Genomic DNA, 27,358 nt, shown 5'->3' with positions numbered 1-27,358 from the left:
TTTTGTCATAATATTTCAGAAACTGCATGGCTGGTCTCTTGCACTCTTTTGCTCTAATACACCACCTGCTTTAGGATTTATATTTCAAAAACATTATGTCTCCATAATCCCAAAAACGTCAGTCTTCTTCCAGTGATTTGGACCAATAATACCATTGATTAGAACGAATAATTCCTGTGATTTTGTCATTTTCTTCCAGTGATTTGGACCAATAATACCATTGATTAGAACAAATAATTCCAGTAATTTTGTCATTTTCTTCCAGTGATTTGGACCAATAATACCATTGATTAGAACGAATAATTCCTGTGATATTGAGGTGTTTGTGTCGCTTAGCTTAGCCGTCCAGCGACCACAGTGCAACTCTTTTTCTCTTTTCTTTGCATCATGTGCTGTTTGGGGCCACACTCCTAGATGGGCCAGATGTTTGTGCCGCCCTCTTTGGTCGCTTTGCTTAGTCATCCAGCGACCTCGGTGCAAATTTTAGGACTAAAAATAGTATTGTGAGGTGTGAGGTGTTCAGAATAGACTGGAAATGAGTGGAAATTGTGGTTATTGAGGTTAATAATACTATAGGATCAAAATTAGCCCCAAATTCTATGATTTAAGCTGTTTTTGAGGGGTTTTGAAAAAAAACACCCGAATCCAAAACACACCCGAATCCGACAAAAAATTTTCAGGGAGGTTTTGCCAAAATGCGTCCGAATCAAAAACACGGCCGCGGAACCGAATCCAAAACCAAAACACAAAACCCGAAAAATGTCCGGTGCACATCTCTAAAATATATATATATATATATATATATTACCATTTGCCTGCAACTTCGCTTGCGTGGATGCCCTCCAAAAAAAAAGTTTCACCTCCATAGTTCATAAACAGTCCCTGGAAGTATATACCGCCTCCCCCCAATAAAATTAATATTTATGTACAGTACATAGTCATTTTGGACTTGTCAAGCATGTGGTTTTTACTTTATTGCTTGTCATGTATAGCTCAGTTTCTTTCTATGTCACTAAGCTATCCAATAGTGAAAACACCACACAGATTCATCCAGCAGTTTTTATATGATGATGTAACGAACAGAAGACAGGCAAACAAAAATTACGACTTTCTTAACTATATACACATATATATATATATATATATATATATACACTGCAGTGGCACACAAGGAAGCAGGTCTCCGGGTCATCGTTTCAATGATAAAATAATTTTCATCTGGACAGAGAACAAACAATTACTCACCAGCTTTATGTGCTCCCCCACACCATTTTCGTGCTGCTTCACGCTGGTCCTGCCGGTGGGTGCGCATCCCAATGACATCATCAAAGTGCACCCATCACCATGGTTAAATTGTACAGCTAACATAGAACAATAAAGTTTGTTTGAAAAAAAATGCTTATAGTGCACTACTGCAAGTAGCACCACAGCGCACATTAGATTACTAAATGCAAATAACAATACATCACTTACAGTATCTCTGCATTGATGCCACAACTGGGATATAAATGAATAAAGCAAAGTATATCATATTGTTTAGCAAAACATTGAATGCATACATTATGTCTGTATTAAAGTTGTCATAGCTCCATCTCATGTCAAGCATGAAAAATTACAACAGACAGTAATTAGAGAGAAAATTCCATTAAATACACTACTTATGAGGAAGATATTATAAAGCACTGCTCACTAGTATCTATCTAGAGAAAGCATTGAAGACCAAAGGACTCATTGATGGCCAAAGAGTCCACCTGGTAAATCCAACTGTCTTCCCTCTGTAGTGACAGTTTGCTCCTATCACCCCCACGGCTCAGGGTTGGATATGGTCAACTATTTTGTGACGCAATACAGTCAAGGAATGGCCCATCGTGGCAAAGTGCCTAGCCACTGGCTGGTCTCTAGTACCAGAGAGGATTGCCGCTCCAATGACCGACCTATGTAGTGCCAAACTCTCCTTAAATTGACGTTCCGTCTTACTGACGTATACTTTGCCCCAGGAGCAGTACAAACAATAGACGACAAATTTGTACATAACAATCAATGTTGTACTTTGTAGGGACATCCAGACAGAGGATGGTGAATACTGTCACTTGTTAACATGTAACTTCAAGTTTCACAGGCTATGCACTTGTAGCAACCCTTCTTTGGGGCAGACAAAAAGGTAGTAGGCTGATTCTTGCCTAGATCACTGATGTCAGGACGTACCACAAATTCACAAATATTCTTTCCTCAGGAAAAACATGGCATGATACTTTTGTGTTTAAAGGGGCCAGGCTAAATCCTTGTCAGTGTAACTGAGTGTCAATTAGCCTGTACTGTCTTACGCATAAACTTGCTTCTCACATTGAACCTAGTGAGCCAGATGATTTTATTCTCCTGTGTTTTGACCTGTTTGGAATGGGGTACCTTTAGGGCTTTGGATCTAGCTAATTCCAAACATTGAATTTGAAACATATCCCCTCTGAATGAACTTTTTAAACATCAAATCCATTTATCTTACTGTTTCTTGTTTATCACTGCACACCCTCAAAAACTGAGCATATGGCAGATGCACTGTAAAACGCAGTTGAAAACTGGATGGTGAGAGCAGGGTATTTCTATCTGTGCTTTTGACAAATAGAGTTGTGTCCAATTTACCATCAGTAAACGATATCATTACGTTCAGGAGTCAATTTTAGTACAACTGATATTATACGTCAATATTATTGGACTGTTACTTACATTGTGATCTTCCAGGATGGCATACAGGTCCTCCTCTGACCCCAGCCACATCAACAAAATATTGTCGATGTAGCGGGTGTAGAAGAAAACCTGCGTGCCAATCATGGGATCCGAAAAGAACAATGCGTTCTCTGCGACAAACAAATAGGCATTAGCGTATGATGGGGCCACATTGGACCCCATCGCACAGCCTCATGTCTGTAGAATGGTGCGCCCATTATACAAAAAATTATTTCTAGTGAGAAAAAGCCCAAGAGGTTCACAGAAAAAAATCAATGTTTGGCTCAGTATATAAAGCATTATTACTGGTAAGCGCACGAGTGCCTTGAATTCCCGCAATATGCGGTATGCACGTATATAGTGAGCTAACTTTGATGCTGCACAAAAGACAAGGTTTAGGGATTGTGCCAAGGTACCCAAGTGCCACTAAGACTGAGGTGGTGTCTTTTAATAAAAGACCTCTCACCCTGTACATATAGTTGCAGGTACGTGTCTAAATAAAGAGATATTGGTTGAAAGAGGGACCACCGGGCAGAGATGTTGGATCTACCTGTAGGATTCTCCAACCCCTTGTGGACCTTTGGCACCGTATAAAGCAATGGTTTCTTAGGGAATTTTACACAATGCTTGTTGGAAAGACTTAGTAATAGTGAACTTTTCAACTGCTTTGAGCAGTATGGCGTCCAGTTCCTTCTTATAGCACATTATAGGATGTTGCCTAATCTGGTAGGACTTTTTATCACTGAGCTGACGTGAACTTTCCCACTTATAGTGTCTCTTTGACCAGGAGACCTGTCTCCTTGTGTTTTTTCCTGAGTGCCACTGCAGTGTGTATGCATGGATGTAACACTGTCTTCATGCACTGTGATTCACTGGGCACTGGAGCTACTGTTTTGTCTCTCTAATGCTATTGTAGAGTAAACAAGACTGTTTTATGTGTGTGTATATATATATATATATATATATATATATATATATATATATTAATCATGTCTGTGTTTAGATAAATGATTACCTATCCAGTCTATCATTTTTAAAGTATCTGTTTGCTCTCGTTATTTACCTAGTTACATATTAAAACAGTGGATCTGTGTCCTATTTTATGATATACGCATAGTCATACATATTTTAGGAGAAAGTTAACTGACTTTTTATGCCTACTTATTCTTTAGAGTGTCGTTAGTGCACATTTTCCTCTGTGCCCAATTTTATACTTTATACCAAAGAAAACAACTGGCATCTGCTCACACCAACTGTTTTTCTCTCTCTTGTAATGGGATATCACCATCCTCTGCATAATAATTAGTCATTGTATATAATTTTGTTACGCACTCTCTGCTACTGTACATACTTATCCCCTCTTCCAGGAGGTCCGGTAGACTCTATCATTTGCTGTGAGTAACCTGGTCCCCCAGAAGAGCGGGTGACCCTCCTACCCCCTCTTTATAGATCCCTGATTCATGTTATTAAAACACCAGGGATCAGCGGGGTCTCTCCTTCATTCTTCTCCTGGAGGAGAGGAAAGTAAAGCTCTACTACCTATCATGCCTTTGTACCGTACACTCTAATGCCGATATCCAGCCAAGATGCCAGCTGTCAGGATCCTAGCAGCCGGAATACCGATGCCGGAATCTCAGCACACATCAGAATACCAGCTGCCGGAATCCCAAGAAGGTCAGGACACGATGCCGGAATCCCGACAGCTGGCATCCCAAATGTGAGTATAGCAGGAGGGTTAGGTTGAGTGCTAAGGGTAGGGGCGTCTTATTATGGGGATCCGGTCTCTAAGTCGACAGTAACTAGGTTGACAGTGTCTAGGTCGGCCACTATTGGTCGACAGTAACTAGGTCGACAGGGTTTCTAGGTCCACAGGGTCTCTAGGTCGACATGATCTAAGTCGACAAGTCAAAAGGTTGACATGAGTTTTCACAATTTATTTCTTTTTTTGAACCTTTTCATACTTAACAATCCACGTGGACTACGATTGGAACAGTAATCTGTGCCGAGCAAAGCGGTAGCGGAGCGTGGCACCTTGCCCGAACCATGGTGAGTGAAGCGAGCCATGCGAGGGGACACGGTGCACTAATTGGGGTTCCCAGTCACTCTACGAAGAAAACAACACCAAAAAAAACATAAAAAACTCATGTCGACCTTTTGACCTGTCGACCTAGACCATGTCGACATAAAGACCCTGTCAACCTAGAGACCCTGTCAACCTAGTTACTGCCGACCAATAGTGGTCGACCTAGACACTGTCGACCTAGTTACTATCTACCTTCCATATCACACCCCTTATTATGACCTTGCTGTTACAGTATGTTTACACTGTATACATAAATACACTTCGTAATGTGCTGCAGGCTCCTTCGTAGCATCTTATATATAAAGTAAAATAATAATAATAATAATAATAATAATAATAATAATAATAATACAGAAGAGGGAAAACTTTGCATCCAAATGCAGTACACAGCAAATATGTTGGGAAACAGCTTTGAACAAATAGCTTATCTCTCTGCGGTGTGTACAGTACATCAGGGCGGAAGTTGCAACTGCTGCCAGAACTCAACCATTACCTTGCTAACGTTCCTCAGGAGTGCTTTAGGAATAGCGTGTCTCTGGTTTCTCTCTCCTGGAAAAATAAAAATAAAATGTATCCCACGACTAAAACAAAACTTTATACAGAACTTCTTTCTAGGGAGTTTTCTGATGCCAAAACAATGCCAGACTGACAGCTCTGGAAACTGAATGTAAAATGAGTTATTTCATGTATAGAGGTAGAAATCAGAGCCCTGTTCTATCCCATGCTCTGTACTGTCAAAAACACTACTTCAGGATAACTTACTGAGCGAACTAACTGAATGGATGCAAAGAAATTCAACACTGCCTGCTAAGTGCTAACTGCAGATAGCGTTATTTCTAAAGGCATTTTACACTAAGAATAGTATATTCTACAAGTCAAATTTGCTTTCTGCAGTATAGGTCCTTCTCATGAATAAAGATTTAACGTCCAGTATATGATGTGTTAGAAAGTGACCTGATGGCGATAAGCATGCAGTGTAAAATTTACCATGATAATCTAGCCACTAGGGGTGCTATTGCATTAAGGGGGTCATTCCGAGTTGTTCGCTCGTTATTTTTTTTCGCTACAGAGCGATTAGTCGCAAACTGCACATGCGCAATGTACGCAGCGCGCCTGCGCCAAGTAAATTAGCACAAAAGTTTGGTATTTTACTCACGGCGTAACAAAGTTTTTTCATCGTTCTGCTGATCGGAGTGTGATTGACAGGAAGTGGGTGTTTCTGGGCGGAAACTGGCCGTTTTCTGGGAGTGTGCGGAAAAACGCTGGCGTTTCAGGGAAAAACGCGGGAGTGTCTGGAGAAACGGGGGAGTGGCTTCCTGAACGCTGGGTGTGTTTGTGACGTCAAACCAGGAACGAAACTGACTGAACTGATCGCAGTGTAGGAGTAAGTCTCGAGCTACTCAGAAACTGCTAAGAAATTTCTATTCGCAATTCTGCTAATCTTTTGTTCGCAATTCTGCTAAGCTAAAATACACTCCCAGAGGGTGGCGGCTTAGCGTGTGCAATGCTGCTAAAAGCAGCTAGCGAGCGAACAACTCGGAATCACCCCCTCAGTACAATCGCCCCATCACATTTGCCAATCAAATGTCTAAGTTGCATTGTTTCATATTTATAAATCTTCAGGGTTAAATCCATAGGATTGCATATAGTATATACAGTAATATCCCCATATAAGGTTTTTTTCGACGTTATTACAATTAGGTTGGTCTCTGTTTCCTGTGAGCTTGATATATTGCGTCTATTAATAAATAGATGCATTGCGGCCCTTTACAGTATATATTTCTAAGATATAAATTGTCTTTGGGGAAATTGACACATCTGGCTGTAGGAATTAAAATTACTATTCATGTGAATACTTTGTCAGTAACCACTTGTTGCTTTCTTATGTGTTTGGAAACTGAGGGGGACATGTACTAAGCAGTGATAAAAGTGAAGAAGGGAGCCAGTGGAGAAGTGGCCCATGACAACCAATCGGCTGCTCTGTATACTTTTAAAGTATGCAAATTAGAAATGTTACATCAATGCTGATTGGTTGCCTTGGGCAACTTCTCCACTGGCTCAATTCTCCACTTTTATCACCGCTTTACTAAGCCTTGAACAGAGATAAAGTGGTTGGAGATAAAGTATCAGCCAATCAGTTCCTAACTGTCATTTTTCAATCCCAGCCTGTGACATGGTAGTTAGGAGCTGATTGGCTGGTACTTTATCTCCATCCACTTTATCTCTGTTCAAGGCTTAGTAAATAGATCCCTAATGTTGCTTTTGTAAGTCGCTTAATAACAGAATGTCAGTAGTTCACAGAATCAATGTATCCCAGCATTAGCAGTGATACCATGATTCTGCACAGTATCTGCTTGTCATACCGTTCTATTCAATTGTGCACATTATTGATGGTGGACTATGCTGTAGTATTAGCGTAGGTCCTGCAGAAAAATATTCTCTCCTTGCTACACCACACTAAGAGAAAGCTCCTGTATGGATACTCCGCCTCCTCCCGGCTCCCCCTGCAGTCACCGCAGCTTACGGAAGTTTCTCTCCCACCCGCCCTAGCAGCTTGGTCAGTAGACTTATGTGCGGGGCGGGTGGGGAGAGGTGGGCCAGGCGGCCGGACAGACACACAAGCAGAAAGCCATTCCCGGGTATCCCGGGATTGACCATTTTTCAATCCCGATACCTGGGATTGAAAAAATGGCCCGGGATTGGCCTCCCTACTACACATTCTATTCTATTTATATGCCCTTTTCTAGGTTGTTACCACTTTAGCAGTTCGTGAAAACCAACCTTCCTTAGCAAGAGTGCTAACCATGGAATTAAACTGTATGCAACACTGCTGTTTCCAAATGTAACATTTGTTGCTAAGAATGATCAGATGGCAATCAAAGCCATGTGTGAGTCTTCAACATGTAATATCAGGCAGAAATTCTATTTTACATACCATGAGTTATTCAAGTAATTTGTAATACCCAGCATATTGAATTAACTACTGTAGGATAGTGTTTCTTAAACCCATTTCTCACTGCACACTAAGGGGGTAATTCTGAGTTGATCGCAGCAGCAAGTTTGTTAGCAATTGGGCAAAACCATGGCCCTCATTCCGAGTTGATCGCTCGCTAGCTGCTTTTAGCAGCAGTGCAAACGCTAAGCCGCCACCCTCTGGGAGTGTATCTTAGCTTAGCAGAAGTGCGACCGAAAGGTTCGCAGAATTGCTACTAAAAAAGATTGTGCAGTTTCAGAGTAGCTGCAGACCTACTCCTAGCTAGCGATCACTTCAGTCCGTTTAGTTCCTGTTTTGACGTCACAAACACGCCCTGCGTTCGGCCAACCACGCCTACGTTTCCCCAGCCACTCCTGCATTTTTATCCGGCACGCCTGCGTTTTTACACACACTCCCCGAAAACGGTCAGTTACCACCCAGACACACCCACATCCTGTCAATCACTCATCGATCAGCAGTGCGACAGAAAAGCGTCGCTAGACCTTGTGTGAAACTGCATTGTTTTGTGTGAAAGTAAGTCGCGCATACGCAGAAATGCCGCTTTTTGACCTAATCGCCGCGCTGCGACCGAAAGCAGCTAGCGAACAACTCAGAATGACCCCCATGGTACTGTGGGGTAATTCAGACCTGATCGCTGGGCTGCATATTTTGCAGCCCTGCGATCAGATAGTCGCCACCCACAGGGGGAGTGTATTTTTGCTGTGCAAGTGTGCGATCGCATGTGTAGCAGTGCTGCACAAACTGATTTTGTGCAGTCTCTGCGCAGCCCAGGACTAACTCTGCCACTGCGATCACACCGGCCTGTCTTGGACGGAATTTGACGTCAGACACTTTCCCTGCAAACGCTTGGACACGCCTGCGTTTTTCCAGACACTCCCTGAAAACGGTCAGTTGACACCCACAAACGCCCTTTTCCTGCCAATCTCCTTGCGAACGCCCGTACGAATGGATCATTTGCTCAAACCCGTCGCTGACCAACGATCCCCTTTGCAGCCGTCCATCGCACCTGCGCATTGCGGTGCATACGCACGCGCAGTTTGGATCTGATCGCCCACTGTGCGAAAACACACAGCAGCGACCAGGTCTGAATCACCCCCTGCATTCAGTGCAGATATCCTTTCCCCAATGTACATCAGTGCTGACAATGTTTGTTTTATAAATAATTATTGATAATAAACCAGTGTCTAAGCTGTTGCTAGGCAACATATAAACCCAGTATGAGTGAGGATGATTTACATGCTCAGTGCACCTCCAATTCCTTCTGATTATGCTGCAAGAGCCAGAACACTCTGAAAGGATCAGATTGTCAGATAGAATTATTCGTTCTCTCTCCTGTTTTCACATCTAAGCTGATTTTATTATGTGGCTTTGCCATCCTTAAACTTGCTTATGTGAGAGTCACATGGGATGAGGCCGGTCACACAAGCAGTTTGCAGAAAATCAGCTGCAAGATAGACTCCGACCATGGGAGCAATCAGTCTGCATTTCAGTTGAGGTTCGCTGCAGAACAGACATACAGCAGAACATTTTGTTCAACGCTACTTTGTTTTCAGCAGCCAATCCTGGAATTGCATCTGACAGAAGCCAGTGACCAGCCAATGACCTGTTTTCGTAGTGTACAAACAGATTTGAATTCTTTATTTGGGCTACAAAATTGGTAAAAAAATAAAATCCCTGTCTTGGAAGCCAGAATAAAAATAGGAATTACCAATGGTATTTATTCATTTTCCTGGGGACAAATATCTCAGCAGTCTCACTTACTGACGCAGCTGTATAAGTGATATAACTGCAGGGTAGTGCTATTCATGCGGCAGTATCAATTTCTTCAGCAATAATTTGATTTGCTATTTAAGTTGATCGGTACACTCGGTAATGCAGACTGAGTAATATGCCACTTTGCATAGCAAATCTTTATTTTGCTTTGTGCGTTTAGAATGCAAACACATACATGTCTGTCATTGCTTTGTTCATTTCATATGTGATTCCTCTATTTGTCCTAAGTGCCATCCTGTGAAGTCTCTTAAAGGGATGGCAGTCAATAGGTCGACACGAGGTAGGTTGACATACATTGGGTCGACCACTTTGGTTGACATGTACTAGGCCGACATGGAAAAAGGGCAACATGAGTTTTTCACAATTTTTTTCATTTTTTGGCCTTTTTCATACTTAACGATCCTCGTGGACTACAATTGGGAACGGTAACCTGAGCGAGGCACTGTACCCAAAGCTGAGCCATCCGAGGGGTCATGGTGCACTAATTGGGGTTCCCCGTCACTTTTCAAAGAAAACAACACCAAAAAAAGTACAAAAAACTCATGTCGACCTTTTTCCATGTCAACCTAGCACAGTGGTCAGGGAACAGGGGTAAATTACCCCAAATGGAGCAAAAATGAAATTCCTGGGGGTAATGGACGATCACGCTGCCGAGACATAGCCCCATTCAGCACCGTCCAGCTCGCGATGTGACATGCTTACATCACACCGTGCTCCCTCCTGCCCGCCCTGCGCTGTGCTCCTGTCCGCCCTGTGCTGTGTTCCTGGCCATGGTGTGACGTGACTGTATACAGTCTCTCAAAAATGCCATATAAACAGTGATAACCAGTATATATGCACAATAATATATGATTTCCTTCCTTTCAAATCAAGGAGGTAATGTCGGCGTATCTAAATATATTTTGGGGTAAAAGGTAAAAAAGTTCCCTGACCTAGCACATGTCGACGTAATGACCATGTCGACCTAGTGATGATGTCGACCTAATGTATGTCAACCAAACATAGTCAACCCAATGTGTGTCGACCTAATGAACCACACCCCTGTTAAAGTGCTGTTGGGGATCATCTTTTTCCAAACTGTGGGGCAGATGTATTAACCTGAAGAAGGCATAAGGAAGTGATAAACCAGTGATATGTGCAAGGTGATAAAGACACCAGCCAATCAGATCCTAACTGTTAATTTACATATTGGAGCTGATTGGCTGGTGCCTTTATCACATTGCACATATGACTGGTTTATCACTTCCTTATGCCTTCTCCAGGTTAATACATCTGCCTCTGTGTGTGAGTCTAAGACAGCATTTGGGAAATGTGTGTTATGGTGAAGATGTTATTTATTTGTTGGTATTATAATAATGTCATTCACAGTATCACAATCCCTTGACTGTTAAATAAGATGGTGATCATGGAAGTGAAACCAGTACATTTGGTTTGCTATTTAATTCTGGCATTACAGGTGAGTATGTAAACCAGGTCTGGCCAACCTGTGGCCCTCCAGCTCTTGTAAAACTACAAGTCCCAGCATGCCCTTCTACACTTTTGCTATTAGGAAATGTTAAAACGCTGGCAGAGCATGCTGGGATGTGTAGTTTCACAACAGCTGGAGAGCCACAGGTTGGCCAGGCCTGATGCAAACCAACTGGTTCAACCTTAAGGTTTGCTAAAAGTGTAGATAGATTAAAGTTGGGCAGCCTACTATTTCTGTGCTACATGCTAACACAGGCATTATTTCACTTGCGTGCAGAAAAAAAAGTTCACCACCTATCAAGGTGCAAATTTGCAGTTTGGGTCTGATATAGAGTTACACACCAAAGGGCTGTCAGAGTTGTAGACATCTCTGTGGCTGGACCATACTCTACCTAGCCATATGCTAGGTTTAATACATCTTCAGGGTGCACTTCTATTAATGTTTACTTGATGGAAATGATGACTCTGAAAACAGGCATAGTCGCACTTCCAATATACCTCTGCATAATCCATAGTTCCATACACAATACAGCTCAGTTATGCCTCCTCAGATGGAATTGGATATTAATTGAATAGTGTATGACTCTACATTGCCCATACTTGCTTACTCTCAGCTCTGGAGCGTGCCCTATGCAAAAAACACACAAGATACACTATACAATAACGAATACATGGAACTTTGCATTTGCCTATTTATCTGAAGGAGCACAAGAGCATATACACACAGGCCAGGGTTGAGACAAGCCACTCAGAGTCTGCTACTGGGCATCAATAAGCAGTAACCAGGGAGTAGGTCCAAGAACACGAGAAACTGGTCCACCAGGAGAAAAGCAGGTCCACTCCATCATGGCCAAGGTAATAGCTGTGGCAGTATCAGCATAGAGGGAGATAGTGAGCCATATATTCTGTGCAGAGCTGTAGGTGTAACCACACCTAAGGGCTGCAGAGTAGAGAAAGTCAAGGGGACTCTGCAGTCAGAGAGGTTGCTGCCAAGTACAACCAGTCCTGGAGATACTGTCTAGGGCAAAAGAGGATGTCCAGAGTACAGAGCACAGGTGGGGCTGAGAAGTGAGAAGCCAAGCCAGGAAAGTCTAGCTATACTTGTGAGGGACAGGACTGGAAAGACTCTGAGACTTTGGGGGTCATTCCGAGTTGATAGCTCACTGCCGATTTTCGCAGCGCAGTGATCAGGTAAAAAAATGGCAAAACTACGCATGCGTATGCGCCGCAATGGACATGCGCGTCGTACGGCCACAAAGAGCATTGTTTGCAGAGCCACGGGTTTGCAGGGCAGGTATCTAACGTCAATTCCGGGACCTTCGTTGCAGCAATCATCGCACAGAATAAGTAACTACAGGGATGGTCTTGTTTTGCACAAAATGTTTTTGTACCGCTCGGCTGCACAGGCATTCGCACTCTTGTAAAGCGAAAATACACTCCCCCTTGGGCGGCGACTATGCGTTTGCATGGCTGCTAAAAGTAACTGGCGAGCGATCAACTCGGAAAGGGGGCCTTTATGTGAGACATTTGTGATGCAGACCAGCTACCCTGTCATTTAGGGGTCAAGCAATGAGCTTGTGCCCTAACTAAGTTTTTAGGATGTTTTTGTTTTTTCATTTCTGTTAAATGCGGACAGTAAATTTATTTAATTTAAAACCTGAAAAGCTGTGTGTGACCCTGTTTCAAGCACCAAAAACACTGCACCACTAAGCACTCTACCAAGATAAGTACCCCAGATTGTCACACAGCAACAAAGTGACACTAAGCAGCAGACAGGGGTAGATTAAGGCTATTTCTTCTTGACAGATACTGACACTTATCTTCTCCCTAACTACTACCCTTCGTGTCCTCTTGCACTAGTGTCCTGTAAAATTAAATGTGGTATCCCAGCAAACAAAATCAAAAAGTTTAGTAAATTACATCATGATGAAAAAAAACAATAGTTCACAAAAAAAACCTAGGTCCTCTCCTGGAAACCTTTTTAAAAGATAAATCCAACTGGCAGAAGTTCTACCTACGGTATAAAATTTTAGATGACGATAATATACCGGTATGCTTTGCATTTAACATTATTGCCATTTTAATTTCCACATCCAGAACTGACGGCTGTAGGTAGTGTTGGAAAGTCACTGCTTGGTAAGTGTACCCCAAAAGGTTAACACTCACAAAGACACGGCTAACAGTACAGGCCCCATCCTCTCTGCTGGCAGTGCTGTAGAGTCTGAGCACTAGAGGGCTTAGACTCAAATGCACATGCACAGATCTCTGGGAAAATGCTCGGTGGCCATTTTCCCAGTAATTTCTCTACTGTGCACATACAAAATGCTGTGAGAATGGGCACTGCACCATTTTCACGGTGATTACGACAGCACTGCTACTGTCAGTGCACGACTATGGAGGAGTAAGTATTCAAGAAATGGCTGCAGTGTGTGTGGCATAGGCCTCCCTGGACTCAGGGGCACACACTGTACCCATAATAAATACGCCAATGAGTACAGTAATCAATACTTCCATTAAGATAAGTATATATGGTGGCAACCCATAAAGTTAAGTACTTAGGTGATTATTTCAGTAAATCATATTCTGAACCATACTCAGCTAATTAACCTAGATTATTAGCCTCCATCAGGCCAAATATCTCCACTTGGAATCAACTGCTCATATCTTGGATTGGTCGCATGGCCGCAGCAAAAATGATTGTTTTGCCCGGTTTGCTATACTTCTGGCAGACACTCTGAATACACATCCCCACTAAAACATCTCCAGAGTGAACATCTCAACTTTATTTGGGCGGGCAAAAAACCCAGAGTTAAAATGTGTCTCCTGCAGAAACACCACACTTTTGGTGGGGTTGGGGTCCTAGATCTAATTAAATATTTTCATGCTGTACACCTTGTTCTGTGTATCCACTGACATGCCCCTCCAGAGGACAGAGTATGGACATCCTTAGAGGCAGATGTTTGTCTATTTAGTACCCCTCTAGAATTTTTCTATTGCACACTTCCCACTCACCCTGCCATTATATCCTTACTGTCCACTGTCCAATTTACACTCACTCTCTGGCATTCCTGTATTAGACTTTACCAACTTCACTCCTCTCACCCCTTGCTGACCTCACTCTACAGCAACCCTGCTCTCCCCCTGAGTTTAAATCACCGATCATTTAACTTTTGCACCCTCCATAATATCCCATCTCCCTTAGATATTGCACCATTGCATACCTTTCCTGACTTTATTACCCTACAAACTCACTTCTCCCTTCTTCATAAGGTGTTCTACCAATTTTTACAATTATGACACTTTTACCATTCTCTTTCACAAAACTCTCCTCCTTCCTCTATCTCTCTGATAGAATCATTCTGCAGACACTCTCAATTTATCAAATACTCCTACCTTAGAATCATCCACAGAAGAAAGTGCATGAATTGGCCTGGTAGTGTGATGATGGCCGGGCGATACTCTGACCCCTGAGGTATGACCCAAAATTATACTGGAAGTCACAAAAAGTTCTATTTTTGTCCAGATAAAAAGACCTTTTATAAAAAATGTTTTAGCTGGGACCTTGTTCATACTCGGCTCCATGCAATTTACACTATTGCTACAGAGCTCTGCTGGCATATGTGTGGGAAACAAGCAGGGGCATAGCCATAACTTTGTGGGACCCATAGCAACATTTTGAAGGGGCCCTGATACCAATGCTTCTAGAGAGACACTTCTCTGCAGCAGTTGTTAATTGTATGCCTTATAAAAGTGCCCTAGTTATGTTATGATCTTAGTAGTGCCCTAGTCTCTTTTATGAATCGTAGTAGTGATTAAGTTCACCCTATGTCACATTTCAGAGCTGCCAGTACACATTATGCCGCACAGTACCCCACATTCACATTATGATGTATAGTGCTCCCCGCTAATATTGTGCCTCAATACAGTGCCCCGGTTCATATCATATAACATTAAAATGCCCTCCAGTTCATTTTATACCACATTACAATGTGCAGGTCCTGGGTCATACCTAGATATATTGCAGGCCCCAAGGAAAATGCTTGACAGGAATCCTACGTACCACCCAATGGAGAAAAATATATATAACACATGTAACTGTGACAGGGAAGGTGGGCCCCTCTCAGCTCAGGGCCCCATAGCAGCTGCACTCACTGCACCTATGGTAGCTACACCCTTGTATATAACACATGTAACTGTGACAGGGAAGGTGGCCCCTCTCAGCTCTGGGCCCCATAGCAGCTGCACTCCCTGCACCTATGGTAGCTACGCCCCTTGCAACAAGAAACCCTATTGCACATCTGGTAGTTTGTCCCAATGTCAGACTTTTCAAGTTAAAGTTCACGTCTTAATTAAATACAGCATGTAACCAGAATATAAATGCCGGTTTCCCCTCTTTACTCATCATCTTGGCCAATTCCTTTGCTCCCACCCCTCTTGCAGAAACTAATCAGGCACATACTGTGTGCAGCTACAGTAAGTGTCACATTGTGTCACAATGGAAATCACCCACGCCTCCCTCCCTACTGGTCACGATCAGAGCAATGTATTCCACTATAGAAAATCACTTTGATATTACACGACTCTTCAATTAATTTTATCGAAGTCTGTACTCCATGGAGGACCACTTTGAGGCTAAACTTCCTCTAACCCCTTTATAGTTTCACTGCTTTGAGTCATAATATAACAACACATATCGACAGGCTCGGCCCCTGCCTTTCCATTCTTTTCACTATCCCTTCAGAGTTGGACTGGGGCATGTAGAACCCACCGGGGGAATACAGTGGTAGAGGCCCATGTTTAGGGGTGTGGCCAGTCTCTCAAGGGGGTGTGCCCAGCCGGCACATTGGCTTAAAGAAAGAAAAAAGTATCTCCCAGCGCTTAGGTTTATCAAGTGAGTAATAATGTATTTCCCACTAAAATTGTCAGAATATATAAATGAATCCAATAACAGTATTCAAATGAATATTTTTTTCTTTATTCAGAATATAGTGTTAAAAACACATCATAAAAGAGAATCTTCCCTAACTCTACTTTTAACTAAAATCATATAATTGTGAATCCTAATACCGGTATACTGTAACAAAACAGACCAACATAAAACATATAAAAAGTCAGTGATACGCTTATCAAGCGGTTAACTCACTCAAAGTCCACAGCTACAATCTCCATGCAAACTCTAATTCCTTTCTGGAAAATTGGATTTTTGCTGGGGAAAAAAATATAGTTCCTGTATCTCCATAAATAGACAGTGTCAAGCCAGACCAAATAGCTCCGTTTAACACGATGTTCAGTCTTATAGTGACATAAGCATCTCCTGATATAAGACAACGTTCTTTGTCAGGAATGTACCATGCATAACTTACTTCAATGCCACAGGTCCAAGAAAACACGGGTGTCTGCCGGCAGACAGTTGTTGGTGCCTCTGCTATCAACTAGTTTCCTGAGGAAGCCTGCTTAGACAGGCAAAACTAGTTGATAGCAGAGGCACCAACAACTGTCTGCCGGCAGACCCCCGTGTTTTCTTGGACCTGTGGCATTGAAGTAAGTTATGCACGGTACATTCCTGACAAAGAACGTTGTCTTATATCAGGAGATGCTTATGTCACAATAAGACTGAACATCGTGTTAAACGGAGCTATTTGGTCTGGCTTGACACTGTCTATTTCTGCAGATACAGGAACTATATTTTTTTCCCCAGCAAAAATCCAATTTTCCAGAAAGGAATTAGAGTTTGCATGGAGATTGTAGCTGTGGACTTTGAGTGAGTTAACCGCTAAATAAGCGTATCACTGACTTTTTATATGTTTTATGTTGGTCTGTTTTGTTACAGTATACTGGTATTAGGATTCACAATTATATGATTTTAGTTAAAAGTAGAGTTAGGGAAGATTCTCTTTTATGATGTGTTTTTAACACTATATTCTGAATAAAGAAAAAAATATTCATTTGAATACTGTTATTGGATTCATTTATATATTCTGACAATTTTAGTGGGAAATACATTATTACTCACTTGATAAACCTAAGCGCTGGGAGATACTTTTTTTCTTTCTTTTTGTCTATTGGTACGGAGAGGTTAGTGGAGATCCTCCCCCTTCTCCCTAGCAGCTTTTATCTATCAAGTGAAGCAAACAAGCGCAGTCCTCAAATCTGTTTTTTCCTAGGCACATTGGCTTGCCTAACCATTTTGCATGGGTTGGTCCCCTACAGGGCCGGACTGGCCATCTGGCACTTCTGGCAAATGCCAGAAGGGCCGATGGCCACGTGGGCCGGTCCAGCGGTCACTGAGACGCGCTGCCGCTCAGTCCGGCGGCAGCGCGTCTCAGCTGTCAAGATTGGAGAGCTGTGAGGGACGGGGGTGAGAGTGCCGGGCGCCCGCCAGCACGGCTGTGTCTGGCGCGGCGCGTATAGCGGACTACAAAGCAGCCGCCGGTTTGTGAGCCAATCAGAGCTCGTGGGACCGGCAGCCAATCAGAAGCCGCCGGTCCGCGAGCTCTGATTGGCTCACGAACCGGCGGCTGGTTTGAACGCTATACGCTGCCGCGCCAGACACAGCTGCGCTGGCGGGCGCCCGGCGCTCTCACCCCTGTCCCTCACAGCCCGGAGGAGGAGGAGCAGCAGCAGCAGCAGCAGCAGTGCAGCAGCGGTAAGCAGCTGCAGCACTGGCTGCTGTGGGGGCAAATGTATACCTGGCACTGTGGGGGCAATTGGCTGGCACTGTGGGGCATTTGTATACCTGGCACTGTGGGGGCAATTGTTTACCTGGCACTGTGGGGGCATCTGTATACATGGCACTGTGGGGGCAATTGTTTACCTGGCACTGTGGGGGCATCTGTATACATGGCACTGTGGGGGCATCTGTATACCTTGCACTGTGGGGGCATCTGTATACCTTGCACTGTGGGGGCATTTGTATACCTTGCACTGTGGGGGCAATTGTATACCTGGCACTGTGGGGGCATTTGTGGATCTGGCACTGTGGGGGCATTTGTATTCCTGGCACTGTGGGGGGCATTTGTATACCTGGCACTGTGGGGGGCATTTGTGGATCTGGCACTGTGGGGGCATTTGTATACCTGGCACTGTGGGGGCAATTGTTTACCTGGCACTGTGGGGGCAATTGTTTACCTGGCACTGTGGGGGCATTTGTATACCTGGCACTGTGGGGGCATTTGTATACCTGGCACTGCACTATCGGGGGCATATAATGTAAATTTCGGCTCATACCGGGTGCTGTAATGTGAATTTTGGCTCATACTGTGTGGTATAATGTGAAAGGGGCAGCAGTACTAGATAGTATAAGGGGTCCTACTATTGTGGTGCATAATGCGTATAAGGGGTGTATGGTGTGGTAAACTACACTGAAGGCCACGCCCCCTTTTGAGTGGCCACGCCCCCTTTTCCGGAGCGCGAGCGCCTTCGTCGCGCGCGTAATTACAAACCTCACATTTCCATACCCCCACTTAAAAATTTCCACTTCAACCACTGGTTGTGTATATTTTAATAGAGAATGATGTACGCCTGTATGTTGTTAGAATATTCATTATATTTGTAAGAACATAGACTAATAAGTGGGGAGGAGTCAGGAATAGTAAGGGGAGGAGTCACAGAGGTGGGCCTGTGTGCTTCAAAAATGCCAGGGCCTATTTTTAGTCCCAGTCCGGCCCTGGTCCCCTAGATAAATATATACAGTAAATCATAGGTTCTCAAACTCTGTCCTCGGGACCCCACACAGTGCATGTTTTGCAGGTAACCCAGCAGGTGCACAGGTGTATTACTTACTCACTGACACATTTTAAAAGGTCTACTGGTGGAGCTAATTATTTCACTTGTGATTCTGTGAGGAGACCTGGAAAACATGCACTGTGTGGGGTCCTGAGGACCGAGTTTGAGAACCTGTGCAGTAAATACTGTAGTGCATGCATGATAATGTATTAGATTAGTAACAGCACAGTCTGGAACCTGATTCTTAGAGGAGGGGGCCCAGGCAGTAGGGCCCACCGGTGGTTTAACCCGGTACCACTGTGGGCCAGTCCAACCCTGTATCCGTTCTCCCCTTCAACTCCTTTGTCCTTTATTCTACATTCTTGCTCTCTTTCTCTCTTTTACACTTCGGTGCTTTACTCTTACAGTTTTAGATAGGAATACCGATTTGTTTGTTCCATCATGACACACTTATCTGGATTATATTACAGTTATATCTTAGATACTTTTCATTCACCTGCTAACAGAATATTTATAATTACTGTTATTTCTGACCACTTCCTATCTTCAGAAATGCCTGCTATTGTTTTTTGTATATATGCATGTCTGTCAACTTGAAAACTTTTAATAAACAGTTTTTTTCTTTTCAATTTACTTTTATTGAAGCATGAACATTTAGAACTGTATAAATTTACAGAATAGAGCATATCCATTTGTATATACATTACAAATGATGTATAAAGAATACTTTGTTACACAGTACATGCATTGACATGGTATAGTTGCAGTAGAACACATCAAAAAGCATGTGAAGCCAAATATAATTACATAATGTGATGTGACAAGAACCCAGGTCTATGGCCGCACCCCCTGGATAATCCCCCCAAAAAAGAGAAGAGGAGAAAAAATAAATAAATAAATAAAAAATAACACCAACAATCAGCCCAAGGTTATACGGTAGGCAAAGAAATGGGGGGATCTTGCTCATAAACATGCGTCTCGTACCATAACGTATTTTTGAAACAGTTTTTTTTAAGTATATATGGTAGGAGCCCTTTAAGAGATACAATTAATGAAAATATGTGATACAATCATTATAATCATTCATGTGTATCAATTATTGCATACATTCCTATTAAACACATGATTAGAAAATATAGATCTTTTTAAATGCTAGAGATCTTATACAACTTACAGTATGCTGCCAACTGGTGTTTCAGTAATGCACTGTAATTAGTGAGACTCTTGTGTATTTTTTGCCAACCGTGTATGTCCAAGGAAACTTTCCTGCTCCACTAGAACAATTGGAAAGAATGTTTCATTTTCCCAACTAGTTGGAATAACCATTTTTTGGTCATTTTTCAGTGTGTGGGAGCAGGGGCATAAGTTCATGCCAGGCACCTGGAGGCAAAATTGAAGGTGGTGCCTCCCCAGTGGCTCCTGCTTGCACATGTGCTGACATCCCAGCGACTTGGCAATGACACAACTGGAAGAATAAAAATTCCTTATTGCAGGTAGTTGTGGCGATAAGGAATCTTTATTTTTGGGTACAGGCTGCAAATGATAATAAATAGAGCTCTAAGAAGGGGTTTTATCAAAGCTTGGAGAGAGATAAAATTATGAAAGATAAAGTACCAGCCAATCAGCTTCTGCCTTACATTTTACAGGCTGTGTTTGAAAAATGACATTATTGGTTGGTACTTTATCTTTCATAATTCTATCTCTCTCCAAGCATTGATAAACAACCCCTTAAAAGTTTTATTATAATAATAGTGCATTTTCTTAAAACCAACTTCTGCCCTCCTTTCTTTCCTCATACAAGACACAGCAGCAGAGATGTAGCTCATTGTGCATACTTTGATCTGTTATTGCTGGGGCCATACATAGCAGCCAAGAGGATCCTACTGAATGGGACCCGCTTGGCTGGTAGGGGGCTTTTGTGTGCACACGGATCCTGTTCTGCGGAATCCCGCAGAACAGGATCCGGCCAGTGACATACGGGATTTCAATAGAACACAGTACGGCACAGCCGCATTGTGTGAACACATACATTGAAATGTATGTGTTCACCTTGAAATCCCATCATCCTGCCATCTGGCTCAACCGCAGCATGCTGCAGTTGGTTCCGGCGGCGGCAGGACAGCAGCACATGTGTGGCGCCTGCATAGGCGCCCATGTACAGTCTCCTTCCAGCCAAGTGGGTCCCGCTGAACGGGATCTGCTTGGCTGCTATGTGTGGCCCTAGCCTAACAGACACAATCCAGACTCTTCAGCTGAAGGGGTTTTCAAAGGGGTTTTCTGAGCTTGGACAGCAGCGAGCAGTGACTGCATCAAATCACTATGAAATGAGTGGAGAGAGAACTGTTCTAGTTCAGAAGCTTCCTCTGTCTTTCTTTCGGGGTGCCTCTCTGACAACTGGAGCCCAGCAGCAAATGCCTCTGTTGTCTCTGGGAGTTACACCACTGCGTGGGAGCAAACTATTGATTATCAATTGTTCCCACACACTGCCAGATTATCATTCCAAAAATCCAGCTGATGTATGGCCAGCTTTACTCCCTTTCACAGTACTCCCGCAGGTACTGCACAGATCAGTGCCTCCTTCTCACAGCACTCCTGCTGCTGCTCCTCCTCAGGTCCCTGCTGCCCGCTCCAAAACTATGTTGTCTCGTTCTCTGCCGGGCAAATCATCCCATAGCCAGTTGCACCATGATGGTGGGGGGAGGGTACAAATTACCCGGGCCCAGGTTTGATGGAGGGGCCAAGTGGGTCAACTCTCCCATCCCTTACATATCAACAGTAACTGCATCTCTTCTCTTCAGCCCAGCACGCGCTGCTGTGTGCTAGGTTGCAGTGGGGCCAGGGAGGAGCTTAAAATACATTTTTTTCTACGGATGCATGGCCACGCCTCCTGATTAGGTCATGCCCCCTGAAAAATACCTGGGCCCAGCCAGGCTCTCTACTGCCCTGCCATAGTTGTATTATTCCACCCTTCTCTACAGCCGTCATCTCAGCTAAAAAAGCTAATTGCATTGGCACCTTAAAAACTTTTTTGTGTTCCTTTCATGGGCTCCAGCAGTTCTTCATGTGCAGAATTATAATATTAAACAGAATGAAACATTTTCCAAAACAGTGTTCCAGCTTACAAATGTATACTTATATAGGTTATTGAATACTGGCTGGGATAACAGTGTTACAGATTAATCATCACACATCTTTGTTAAAATTGCAGCACGGTGTGATGTTCCCGTAATGCATATGCGCATTGCCACATTTCTTTTGTCTTGCTATTAATTGCGGCTGTGTGCGCTAAGTCCCCCTCTCTGTGTATGGCAGCGGGAGCATCCTGCTACCGGCGTTCGTATAGCTACTTTGGCGGTCATTCCGACCCGTTCGCACACAGCAGTTTGTCGCTGCAGTGTGAACGGGTCCGGAAAGCGCATGCGCGGCGGCCGCACTGCGAGTGCGCGATGTTGCCCGGCGACAGGGGTCGCCGGGTTACGTCCAGAAGAACGAAGAAAGCAGTCGCAGAGTGGAACGCAAGACAGATTGACAGAAAGAAGGCGTACCTGGGCGTCACTGGACCGTTGGAGATCATTTTCGGGGAGTGGAGAAGAAAACGCAGGCATGTCCAGCAGAACGGAGGGCGGAGGAGTGACGTCGAAGCCGCCCCCAGCATCGCAGAGATCGACACACAGGGTAAGTATGTCCAGGGCTGGTCTTCTTTTACTTGAATTTTTTTTAGCTGTGCAGGACTGCACAAGTGATCGCAGACATGCTATGCTAAAATACACTCCCCCATAGGCGTGGACTAGTTGATCGCAGCAGCAGCAAAAAGTTGCCGGCTGCGATCAACTCGGAATGAGGGCCTTTGTGTATGGTGGAGCGGGTGTGTGTATGCACACATCCGTGCACGCCATGCTATGCTGGGAATCTTTGCATCGCAGGCAAAGATGTATAAGGGCACATCTGTATTTATTTTTCAGAAAATCATCCCTATTTAATATCCTAACATATGCTTTCTCTCCTACATTTCATTTTCAACATACCTCCAATGTTATCAGAATCAACTCAAACCACGAGTTACACAAAATTCATATTTTATGGTCCAGAATTAACAATTAGTTTTTTTCTTAATTTAATGTTTTCAGCCACTTGAAGTGCAGTCTGTAACCCTAACAACTTTTTGTCTATTAGTTAACTTCTTTGAGGGTTTTCCATCAATATTAATGGCTTCAAGTGATTCACTGCCTTCTTGAAAGTAACCAATGAGGTAAGTTGTATCTGAAGAACCCATCTATGGCTTTCAGAGCAGCAATGTTCTCGATGTTCTATCCCTATGGTAACATATAATTTCATGTTTCAATTAGATAGCATGATAAGCACTTTGTTGAATTCTAAATATGTTTGAATTCTAAATATGTTATGACTACTTTGAATGTATATATATTTTTGTACAGCTCTGTTGTTTATATGTTGTCATGGTGATGAGACGTATGTGCTGACGGCCGCTGACACGGTTACGTCATGTGTTCACTGCTTCCGGAAAGGAACTCTGGGCGGGATTTCCAAACTGACAAAGCACCTGGGTGTTTGATATAAAGCCTAAAGGTATGTGTGTTTTACGTGTTTTTTTTTTAAAACCTGACGATAGTGCAATAATGCACTGAATCGTTGTTTAAGAATTTCCTGGTCTGCTGACTACTTTCTTAGCTGAGTGCCGCACCAACAAGTATATATATATATATATATATATATATACAGATATATATATAGAAGAGAGGAAATCAGCGGCACTCAGCAGACTTGTAGTAAGGTAAAAAAGTCTTTAATCCGGTCCTACGCCGTTTCGGGGACTGCGCCCCGTCTTCAGGGACAAATCATACACAAGTACATTTCACACAGAGTACACTTATATACCCACCCAAGTAGGTACTCAGTACCAGGATTAGACTCACCTGTCCCGCGCCGCCGCCGGCGTCCCGTCCGTCAGAACGAGCGCACTCGTCCCGGAGCGATGACGTCAGTAGGCTGCGCCGGGCAGGGAGCCAATCCGGAAAAGTGAGGTCAGCGTTGCTAGGTAACCACTGTAATCAAAACAACCCAAGGGTTAGTCTTGCACACTGTGCTCAAGGCATAACACCACAAGAGAGTATAACACTGACAACACTTGACAAAACAAATAAACACATACAACGATTAAAAAACACGGTGCTATCAGCTAAACAAAGCAATTCCCGGCATCACAGCAAACACCTAGGTCCACGTTTTTATAATTAAATAACCTGATGAATCACTAATAATAACGCTACTTGACACTTATATTATTATACTTTTGGAGTCTAACTACAACCTACTACAGGTAATTTTAAGATTTTTGGAGTTATTTTCTGCTATTAGGGAATAAGCCATTCAGATGGAATGCTATACCATAATTACTCTTTATAAGAAACATTGTAGGCCTAATGTCTCATTCAGCCCCCTCGGTGACAGGGTGCCTAGGACATAAATCCACCTACTTTCCCGTTGCATGAGGATTTTATTGCGATCCCCGCCCCGATGAGAAAGAGGGACGTGATCAATAATAATCGCTCGCATGCTGGCTACCGTATGCCTCGCCTGCAAACAGTGCCGGGCAATAGGCTGTTCACTCGCACCCTTTTCTAACACTTGCTTTATGGCGCTGCGATGCAGTGCCATCCTTTCTCGGAATTGCCGCTGTGTCTTGCCTACATAGGCCAGCCCACAGGGACATTTCAACATATAAATTACATGCGTTGTGGTGCAAGTGACTCTGTGACAGATCTTATATTGTTTCCCCGTTGTGGGGTGACTAAAAGTTGACCCTGTCATTAGTGTGTTACACGTGGAACACCCAAGGCAGCGAAAGCAACCCACTTTAGGGCGCAAAAAGTGGGATGATATTTGCTTGGTCAATGGAAAAACATCCAGTTTGACCACTTTGTCTGCAATACTTTGTCCCTTGGAGTAACTGGGAAGTAATTTAGTGCCTTGTAGGGCTGGTAATGTATGGTCTGTAATGACTAGTGGCCACAGTCTCTTAGCCTGCCTAACTATAGAGGTGGTGGCTGTGGTGTACCTGTTGACCCACGGGATCCTAGGAGCCTTGTGTGCCGTGGCTGCCGATGGAGTTACTGCCGAAGTCAATAAAGACTCCCTTGTGTGTCGCATGACTTTGAATTTGTTGGCCAATAGTTCCTCTCGTGGGTATCCTCTTGCCTGAAATTTATCCACCATCTGGTCTAATGTCTCAACTAGTTGCTGTGGGTCTGAGATAATGCGTCTGGCCCTCAGCATTTGAGAATATGGTAAACCCTTACGTGTGGAATACAGATGAAAGCTGGCGTGATGTAATGCCGAATTCCTGTCAGTTGGTTTAACATATAAATTAGTTTGTATCTCTCCTGATATTATCTGAATAGCAACATCTAGAAAGTGAATCTGAGTCTCAGACATCTGATATGTAAGTTTAACCGCCCCATCGGTGGCGTTATGCTTATCTAGTAATGTTGATAGGGATTCAGCACTACCCCTCCAGAAAATCAGTAAATCGTCTATGTACCTCTTGTAGAAGTACAGAGACGACTGGTCGATGGTACCAAACAAAACAGTTTCTATAGAGTACATATATGTATTAGCGTACGATGGGGCCACTGGGGACCCCATCGCACAACCGGCTAATTGTAAATACATACGCCCATTGAATGTAAAATAATTGCGGGTCAACACTAATGTTAACAACTGCAAGAAAACTTCTATTGCTGGACCCGTATATAGCGGATTGTCGGTGATGAGATGCCGTACAGCCTCCACACCCGCATCATGTGGGATGCAGGTGTAGAGGCTGGTGACATCTGCACTACATAACATCAATTGATCAGTTAGTAACACCATATGTTGTAGATGAATTAACAAAGTAGTTGTGTCCTTCAAATATGAAGGTACCGCTTGGATGCAAGGGTTTAAATATGCGTCCAGAAAGATCGCCACTGGGTAGTATAAAGAATTTTTGGCTGACACAATAGGTCGACCAGGGGGATTGGTCAATGACTTGTGCACTTTTGGGACAGTGTAGAATAAAGGCACAGTTGGACAATCAACTTTCATGGCTTGTGCTTGTTCTGGGCTCAAAGAGCCAGTCGACGTTGCTTGCGTCAGGAACGCATCCAGTTCCTTCTTGTACTGTGTTGTAGGATCGAAAGCCAGTACTTTATATGTGGCCGCATCGGTTAATTGTCGATTACTTTCTGTTAGGTAATCAATCAAGTCCTGAATGACGACAGCACCGCCTTTGTCAGCATCCCTTATTATGAGATCAGTCCTAGTTGACAAATCTTTCAAGGCGTTCCTCTCTTCTAGGCTAAGATTTGGATAACTGACAGTACTGGATGCTTGTTGATAAGACTGTTCCATCATCCGTGAGAAGGTGCGTATCGATGGATTATTTGTACTAGGATCAAATTTAGAACGGGGTGCTACTCGCCTTAGATTATCCGGGATGGTAGATACCTGTCTAGGAGCTTCATTGATCCCAAAGTGATCTTTCAGGCGCAGTGTCCTATTAAATTTATAATTTTCCACCTGTGCAGAAAAAGCATCCGGTTTGACTGTTGGTACGAAGGACAAGCCTCTGGATAATACCTTAAGCTCTGCCGGTGTAAGAGGGGTGGATGACAGATTTATTACTAATTCAGTCAGCGGCGTGGGGGTCGCCTTGTGCTGTAACCTCTTGTTCTGCCCCGACCGCCTCGTCCTCGTCCGGGCGTGGGGCGATTACCCGATCGAGTCACTACCCCTAAAGGGTAGGTCGCTTGATTGGAGGTAGATGGCGTGCTCACTTGTTCACTGTCGGTCACGGAGGTGCTGGAGTCTGAGTAATCATAACGTTGTTTCCGTTGACGGTAATTCCTGTGTGACTGTGAGCGTTCATAGGAGGAAGTGGTGTTACTGAGCCATGCATAGACTTTACGTTGTTGATAGTCCTGTTGTACCTTATGAAGTTTTTCTTTTTTGTATTTGTATAAATATATATATATATATATATTTGTATAAATATATACATATATATATATATAAATAAAAAGCAAAACAGTATCTTTATCTTGCGCCAAATTCAAAGCAGCACAACGGGAGAGGTCCCTGTTGAAAGACCTCATTAGCATACAAAATAAAAACAATTTCCCAAGTGTGCTAAATAAAGAGTGTATCTACAATGATTCATCCAGTGTTGTTTCCATGGGTAAGAATTGAGTACTGGAGAAGATTTGTGTCTGTAAACCTGTAACAGACACCCCTCACCAAGATAGTCACCCAAACAAGAGGCCCAAGGCCAATTAGTAAAAAAATTTTTAATGACATACGTTTGAACAAATGCAGTTTTTAAATAAAATTCATCATGTAGTGTTTACAAAGATGTATTTAAAAAATAATGACAATAATACCAGTAAAGGATAACCAGTAAGTATGTTGTGTGATCTTTAACTCTAGATACTCCCTCACCTTTTTCTAGGTGCGAGGTCGAGAGGGAGTATCTTCACAAACTATGCTGGAAACTCCTGACTGACAATCCAACGCGTTTCGTCTTATCGACTTCATCA

This window comes from Pseudophryne corroboree, chromosome 12, assembly GCF_028390025.1.
Source record: "Pseudophryne corroboree isolate aPseCor3 chromosome 12, aPseCor3.hap2, whole genome shotgun sequence".
Lineage (NCBI taxonomy): Eukaryota > Metazoa > Chordata > Amphibia > Anura > Myobatrachidae > Pseudophryne > Pseudophryne corroboree.
Note: the sequence above shows the minus strand (reverse complement) of the source record.